Consider the following 9,062-nt stretch of genomic DNA (forward strand, 5'->3'; position numbering starts at 1 on the left):
TTGCCGTGATCGCAAAAGATTTGCTACAATCATGGCTACCACAACTGGGGGTGGATCCATGAGATCACAGTTGCTAACCTTCTTGACTGTCTACGATCACGGCCCTGAGACTGCGATCGTGGTAATTGAGCCTCGTTCTTTACATGGTCCTTTAGCGGTGTACTTTTCTTCTCCTTTTAGTTCCTTTTCAGCTTAATTCCACATCCTTCTATCTCATCACCTGTATGCCTTCAAAATATACAAATTAGTGCATTTAATCACAATGTTGCCTTATTTACGTTTTCAAATCATGGTAGTGTGCATGAATGATAAGTTCAAATGAGTGGTAAATTCACCACTCATCAACACCCCAACTTAAAGCTTCACTTATCCTCAAGAAACACTACTTATTACCATGAGACTATGCATATTTATTCCCAAATTGAATGACCCAATGATCATAATGACTTCAAGCTTAGTTAACACCACAATTTAGCTCTTTAAGTATGGGAAAAACTATTTTCACCGCACCCATCAACATAAATATTGATTTTTCAAAGATGCAAGAGAATTTAATGAGCAACCATGCAACAATCACCAATACTCTAGAAATGACTCCCCTTTGACCTCAACTAGAATATACTCCTTTTTTCCTCATTTTGCGAGTGATGACAAAATAACCCACCTCGACTTGTTTACATTCCTCCTCGTAAGAAAGAAAATTTCACACACCAAGTCATTAATTATGCAATAAGGAATTTAAGTGTAAAACTCTCTCTCTCTCTCTCTCTCTCAAGAACTATAGATTCTAACAAGTGCCTTGCCATAGGCTTGCCCCTATTTTCAATCGCCACTACAATGAGAATACTTGGTTGGAAATCATGAAGGGATTTTTGAGCTTGTAATGTATGTTCGGGATAGGATAGAATATCTTTTATGAACAACATGGCTATACCCTCCTTGAACATCTACATAACACTATTCCATCTAACATTTGATCATGGGCGACTTCTTTTGTTTTTACTCTTTACAAATGTCCTATATTTCATTTCCTTGGTTCACCCATTTTCTTTTCAATTCTTTTTCTTGCACCCTTTGTTCTTCTCTTTCCTTGTTGGATCCTTTCTTTTTTCTTATTCATTTTTTCTTAATACTTAAGCTCATAGGCACACACTTACATCTTTGTGGCCCAAAGTTACCTCTTTCAATCATCACCACCCCCAACTTAGGATTTAACCTCAAGTTGCAATTTTAAATTTAAGAAGGGTAGGGTTCAATAGAGTGATAAAAATTATAAGGCTTATGGACTACAATGTGTTTGCTAATAAAATGTCCAAATTCTGAAAATGAGTGACTAGGGACAACAACTATGCAAGGGTAGGATTTTTAAGCTAAAGTGGACTTCCAATGTCACAAAGATGGCCTAAGATCATCCCCCCAACCAAGTATAGTCAAATAAGCCTTGAGAGACCAATAGGGCAAGTTCTAGATGGTACAAGTACACATAAGATTTGAAAAAATAAGCTCACTACAGATGTCATGCAAATTCACCAAGGAGGCTCAATTTCCCCTTCCGCTAGAGACAAAAATGGAGTATCTACTAATTTTTACAAGCCAAAAATTTTGGAGTCACAAAAAGAGAAAAAGTATCAATACAAGATTGCTCACGTCTGTGCCCTCAAATTTTTTGAAAACTTTTTAGACAGATAGGGATGTTTGCTTTGCATTTTCACCATGCACAATTTGGTAACTATGGTACAAATATAAGCCTTCGTCTTATATTTTGGCTTTTACAAGGGTAAACCATATGGTTACTCAGACTTTTCCATAGGTATAAGTGTGATCCCAAATCCCAAAATGCCACAGGTACTCAAATTTTTCTTGCATTTATGACCTCGATACTACGGGTACTCAAACATCCCCTGTATCCATGACTCAAAACCCAATCACGACATTTTTCCCTTGAGAATTTCGTCACTCAATCTATGATCGGTAAATGCTCATTGAATATCATCACAAAAAAAATAATGATAACACAAAAATCTAATAATGAAACAAAATGACTAATCCATGCAAATGTCGGCACCATCAAAGCTCCTGAATATTACAACCTAAATAAAAATACAAATCATTAAAAGAACATAAATCCACCCCAAAATATCAATAATTATGGCCCAAATCAAATGAATGCGGACACAGGCATCCCCGACTAAGTAGTTAGCAGTGTCCTCACTACATAAACTATAAAACATTAGGAAGTAGAATCTGAATCATTATCAGCATCCTAAAGATCAAACAACTCATCTAGTGCCTCATCATTACTCCCCACTCAGTAGGAAGGGTGTCTATCATGGGGTTTAGGACCTTGCATAAGCCTTTCACCCCCTTCCACATCCTACTAAAGAATTTATCTTTCTTCTTCTCCCTTTTCACTATCTTCTCATATGCAATTCGAAGATCATGATGTGACTTTGCCAAGGATGAATAGGCTCTATCAAGCCTAGAAATGGTAGCTCCCTATTTCTTTTGGTCCTTCTGATACTTCTCATAATCAGATCTAGACACATATGAATAATGAGTGATGGAGGGATCCCCCGGTCCCTAGGGTAGACCTGACACGAGCTCCCTGATGGAAGTGATATCAACTCCAATATCCTCAAGAGGCCAAGTGGTGGATGGACTACAAGACTCTAGCTCCTTACATGTCGACTTCCCTAAATCAATTCTCCTTTTCTTTCTCTTTCCTGGTGTGCCCTCTACTCTAATTTTCAAAGAATAGATAGAAGTGTCATGGTTCACCTAAGTATATCTAGAGTATTCATCAACCCCAGGTCTCCTACAAAGCTTAGTAATTAAGAGGGAAAGAAAGATGTGCCCCAACTTAATTTTTGAAAACTTTAATTTCAGAAACTATGAGCTGACTAACATCCAAAGATATGCCATCTAAAATGCAAGAAACCATTTCATCTCACAAATCTGAGACTGCTGTCATGTGGGTGTAATGGGATACTCGACTACATATGATGTTCAACCAAATTTGAGATTCTATAGTGAAGTCATTCATGTGGATGTTATTCTTGGTTGATGCCCATGAAACTTTCTTCTTGAGGCATAGTCTTTCTACTAACCAAATTCTCAATTTGAACCCCTTTTCTTCAAACTCACCCCTGTCTGTATTTGGGAGCCCTTATAGAGAATTTATTCGCTCCACCCAAAAGTTCACCATTTTCCCTTGGATATTAATAGTCATGTAGGATGGATTTGAGAAAGATACTATGCTAAGGTTGGTATGGAATTTGTAAACCTACTGCTTATTAGCCTTGCAAGGATACGGGGCAAAACACTACCACCCTATGACTTCAATCCTTTCATGAAATGCTGAAAGATTTTATGGCATATTCTCTAAGAATATTACTCTCTTCGGGAGAAGCTTTGTCCTTAGAAAATACCAGTAGTAGTGAGTGTGGAACTCGGGTGCCATGAATCAGATGTGGTTGTATTTCTCCATGAGATTCTCCTAAAAAATCATAGATAATAAACCAACATCAATCATTGAAAAATTCTTTCACAAACTATGCTATGTTGTCCACTAAAGCTCATTGGATGGTTATTTGTATGTGTTTGGACAAAAAAACAGAATTGCAGAATTTTTGGCATAGATAGGAAATAAGCCTTGGTTACCGTAATCACGGGCCATAGAGTCACGATCACGGTCCCAATGACTGTGATCTGGTATACAAGACTAGCTTCAACCTAATTTTACAATGTCCAAAAATTCAAACTTGTACACGGAGCATGTTCTACAACAAGGATTTAAACTAAAAGCATTGATCAAGACTACTAGGTACTCGATTGTGCCACTAGAATTCAAGAACCATTTGTGAATACTCATACGGGACACCTAGCAACCACTTGGTTTGGACTCTTTAGTTTCCTCAATTTCACACACAATTTGGGCACTCAAGACTTCCCTACTTATGTGCACACCATAGTCTAGCAGCTAAACACCATGCAAGAACAATTTATGAAGCATTTAAGCATGAAAAACATCATTTCAAGCCTTCCCTATTGCATGCATTCTATGGCTTGTTCACCACAATCACGACATAGATTCCAAGTACCTACAGGATAAGTGATACAAGAGGAATGCAAGGTTGTTGTTGGAATGCTCACAATTTGGCCAGAATTGGGTCCAATTAGAGAGAAAAGTTGAGAAGGGAGTGTTGGGAGGAAATGGGGTTCAGATAGTTATTTGATTGATGTAGCCGCAATCACAGTCAGTGTTTTGTGATTGTGGACATGAGGGTGACCGTGATTGTGGCTAATATCCTACAATCGTAGTAACTGGGGGTATTTCTGCTCCCCTATTTTCCCTTGTTCAACTTACTTCATATTTTTTCCCCTTTTCAGTTTAGCATGCAAAAATTTCATACTTTCCCCTTCTCAACTTCATACAAAACACTCTATAGTGTCATAAATGCATAGGTTACTTAATTGACAAAACTAAAATCTACTCTACAAAAATAAAAAAAAAGGATACGAGCCACTCTTATGGCATTTATGGGTTGCCTCCCACATAGCACCTTAGTTTATGTTGTGGAACAACGTCTTCCTTCTTTCTCAAGGGCCCCCGCATTCACTTCTTCGATTTCAACATCAATCACTGATATCACTTGAAATTCCATGGGTTGTTTCTATATTTTGCATATTCGTAAGGAGACCTCACCATCATGAACTCTAAACCTTATTTCCTCTAACTCTAAGTCAACAATGGATCTTTCAGTGGCTAAGAAAGGTCGACCAAGAATGATGGAACCTCTTGGTCCATTTCACAATCTAAAACCATGAAGTCTACCAAAAGTATAAATTTGTCCACTTTGACTAGAACATCAAAAAAAATCTAGATCGACCTTTTGATAGACTAATCTGCCATTAAAAGTGTCATAGATGTTAGAGTTAGGGTATCCAATCCAAGAGTTTTTAAATGACGAAAGGTATGCATTTTATACTCACACCGAGGTCGCATAGAGATTTCACAAACATATGTATTCCAATAGTACAAGTGATGGTAAAAGCCCCGGGGTTTTTCTTATTTTCTGTAATTTTTCTAACCATGATAACACTATAACCATGGATGAATTTGATCGTGACACCTTAGATAGGTTTGTTTTTTGACATCAACTTCTCTATGATCTTAGGATATCCTGGGATCTTTTAGATTGCTTCAAGCAATGGGATATTGATAAAGAGGTTGCTAAGCTTGGACATAAATTTCTTGAATTTATCATCGTCCTCTTTTCTTTGAAGCCTTTGAGGAAGCGAGGAGGGACATGTATTGTAGGCATCACATCACTTTGTGGTTTATCATTTTTCACCACCTCTTCATCAACTTCCACCGATTCCTTTTTATATTCTTCTTCTTGAGATTGTGGTGACATTTCTTTTAACTTAACCTTAGGCATCAATTTACCCGAATGTTCTTTCAAGCAATCACCAAGGTTCTTCCCAATCCTTGTGATTATTGCTAAAAATTGAGATTCATTCTTCGAGTTTATAATAGTGTCACTAGGAAGAGCACCCTTTGGCCTAACATTCAATTAGGTGGAAATTTTCCCAATTTGAGTCTCCAATTGTTTAATGGAGGCAGAGTGGGACACCATGATTTGATTAAGGTGTGAAAAATAGCTTTTCATTTCATAGAACATTTTGTTTGATCCTTGCACTCTCATCAAAATCCTTACTAAGACATCTTTTGTTTAATATATGTCAAGGTTGATGGTGCTACCATCTTTGTTATTTTCTTGGTCATAAGGGGGCACATATAGGATATAATACCAATCTCTATCCCTCCAATCATGGTCATGTTCACGATTCGTCCAACATTGGTTCCTACCTTGCTTTTTATAGGCGGGGTGGGAAACACCCCGAATAATTTGCCAAATGCTGAATCTTCTCATAAAGCTACTTGGCCTCTTCTTCATCATAGGCCTTGGATGCCTTGTAGGGGTTCCCATCACATGTTTTGTCAAAAGCTCCAATTCTATCATTATTTTTTCCATATCCTCATCTCTTCCCTCATCCCTTTTTCTTTGTTCCTTGTCAACCATGGAGGTAGTAGGAGACCCCTTTGGTACTTCGGCATCCCGAGTGTGCCATCCCCAGCATTGCTTGGTAACTTTCTCAAGCAAATTTGAAGCCGGATGATAATTTAACTTTATAAGAGAGCCCCCCGATGTATTATTTACCATGGTTTTGTTGTGCGGATTAAGAGCACAATAGAAGATTTGGTGAGACATCTTCTCTAGGAACTCATAGTTTGGACATTGCATTAGTTTTCTGTTGAATCTTTCCCACACTTCATAAAAAGGCTCTCCATTCCATGACCTCTACTTGATGATCTCATCTCTCAATTGAAGCATTTTGGATGGTGGGAAATACCAGTCAAGAAAGGTGTGGTGAGTTCATTCTATAAAGTGATAGACTCGACCAGAAGAGATTGAAGCCAAAATACCGCTTCTCCCGTTATAGAAAACGGGAAGAGCCAAAAATAGATGGACTCTTTGGTTATGTGTGCAACAATAAAGGGTGCGTACACTTTGATAAATTTCTTCAAATGCAAATTGGGTTCCTCATAGGCTTGTTCCCAGAAAATCCCCTTCATTTATGGCATATGAAACTTGATTCTTGTGACATGAAATACACCAATTCTGTAATTAGGTCGGATACGAAGAGAATTTGATCAACCATCAAAAGACCCAGCTTGACTAGAATTATCACTTATCATTCCGTTTATGCTACAAAGATCACCCATAAGGAAACAAAAACAACAACTAAAATAAATATACATCACTACGAGTATTCCCTAATTAAGAATAAATACCGCACAAGTGAAAACAAAATTTCATTCAACGACAATGATGCCATTTTGATAATTCTCAACTATACCATGCAATTTCGTAGAAGATGGTCATGTCAAAATCCCAAATTTTGTTGAGGTGGAATCTACAAGGAGTAAAATTAGAATTCTATTCTTATGGGTCTTAACACTTACTAATAAAACACTCTAAGAGCAAATAAAGTAAGAAGCATGATTAAAATGGGGAGTTTTGTTTTTGGACAGTGTTTATCAATATCAATTAAATTCCACAAACTACACAACAATTGTAATTTAAATTTGGTATTGAGAGAATCTTGAGATTATGTCTACCTAAAGGCAAATTAGGTATGGGTTGATGTACATGCTAGTTGTTTACAAAATGGTAGGCTAGATCTAGGATCCTTGAGGTTAGCTTGTCAACAAAACCTCAAGAATTTCACTTATTTAACCTTTTGATTAACTAATAAGTGTGTTAATTATATTAACCTAACACCTCAATTGGGTATCTCTATTTCTAGGAAAATACCCAAAGTATAATCAACTTCATAATCACTCTTATGCCTAAGATAGTAAAAAACAGCAAACTAAACCCATTAATTATGTACTATTGCATTGTTTCCCACATCCCTCTTTTAAGGATGATATGACTTTCAAAAGTTCACCCAAACCCCTCTTTCAAGGATGGTTTGAGTTTTCAAGAGTTTGAGGTTTTCACCCATAAAACCCATTTGGCTAAAGACTCCAAATCAAATTACAATTCTTACCCAATTTAGGGTTTCAACTTTAAATTCAAAATATTGCTAGTCTCTAGAATGCTCAAAATGGGAAAGGGTTTTAAGATTTTAAAGGCTTTGGGGTCGGTTGTTAAAAGTTACAAAACTGCCCTTCGGCCTAATCCCATGTTGTTGTGATCGCCTCATATTTCCTGTGATCATGGCTATCGCGATCGCAAGTAGATCCACGTGATCGTGGTTTTTGACTTTCTTGACTAGCCACAATCACGGTCTTCAGACTGGGTTTGCAAAAATCTAGCCTCGCTCTATACATTGTCCTTAAGCTGTGCACTTTTCTTTTTCTCTTAGTTCCTTTAATCTCAATTCTACATTCTTCTATCTCATCACCTGTATGCCTACAAAGTATGGAAATTAGTACATTTAATCACAGTGTTGTCTCATTTATGTCTTCAAATTATGGTAGTGTGCATAAATGATAATTACAAATGAGCAGTAAATTCACCACTCATCTTGTACCTAGTCCTTCCTTAATATATTTTTAAGAAATTCAAGGCTAGTCTAGTATGGAATGATCTGAGGGTGTTCTACTTTGGAAAAATGTGATACTAATGTGGGTATTAGTGGTGATATTTGACTGAATTTTTAGAGATTTAACAAGTTTAGAAAGTTGTAACAACTTTCAACACCTAAAATAAAGTCGTAGAACTCCGATTATAGAGCTTATCATATAGGGGTCAGTTCGTGATGCCATAATTGATAGAACATATAGTAAAATGGATATAACTGTAGAGGGTTCCTAATTTTCTACCTCAGACTGCTATAACAAAAAAAGTAGCCATTGTCAATGTACTGTAGAAGTAGAAAATGGTATCGCCATCTCGGATAACCATTTAAGTCATAAAACACTACAGTGGTATATTAACCACTACAATAGTAACATGCAACATCTAACAATTATAAATCCAAAAACGTTTTTCTTTTCATACTTTCTAAAAAATGCAAAGGAGCTCTAGGGAAGGCAACTTTCTACAAAAATTAAAAGTTTTTCATCTTTAGAGGTGAGTTATTACATTCAAAGCTTGAATTAATTCTCATAATCTTTAAAAATCATTAGAAAATAGATTTGTGGTAAACTTTAAGGTTTATCCGTAATTTATGAAATTGGAGTAAAGTGGTGGGAATGAGTGTCAAATTTGTAGATAATGATCCTAGGCAGTTAGAAAATACTCATGGATGTAGGATTATGGTTGTTCATGGTAATCCAAGTTGTATTTATGGGATTTAAGGAATACCCATAAGAGGATGAAATAGGGCAAATTTATGGTTGAAATCCATGGTTTTTAATCTATAGTAGCACAAAAGGGATGAATTAATGAAATATGTGTGTAATATTATTGTTAAAGATAAAAAATAAGTTGAACAAAGAGTTAAATGCAAATATATATCTTAATGGTGACTTTAAGCAAGGTTTT

The sequence above is a fragment of the Capsicum annuum genome, chromosome 10 (genome assembly GCF_002878395.1).
Source record: "Capsicum annuum cultivar UCD-10X-F1 chromosome 10, UCD10Xv1.1, whole genome shotgun sequence".
Taxonomy (NCBI): domain Eukaryota; kingdom Viridiplantae; phylum Streptophyta; class Magnoliopsida; order Solanales; family Solanaceae; genus Capsicum; species Capsicum annuum.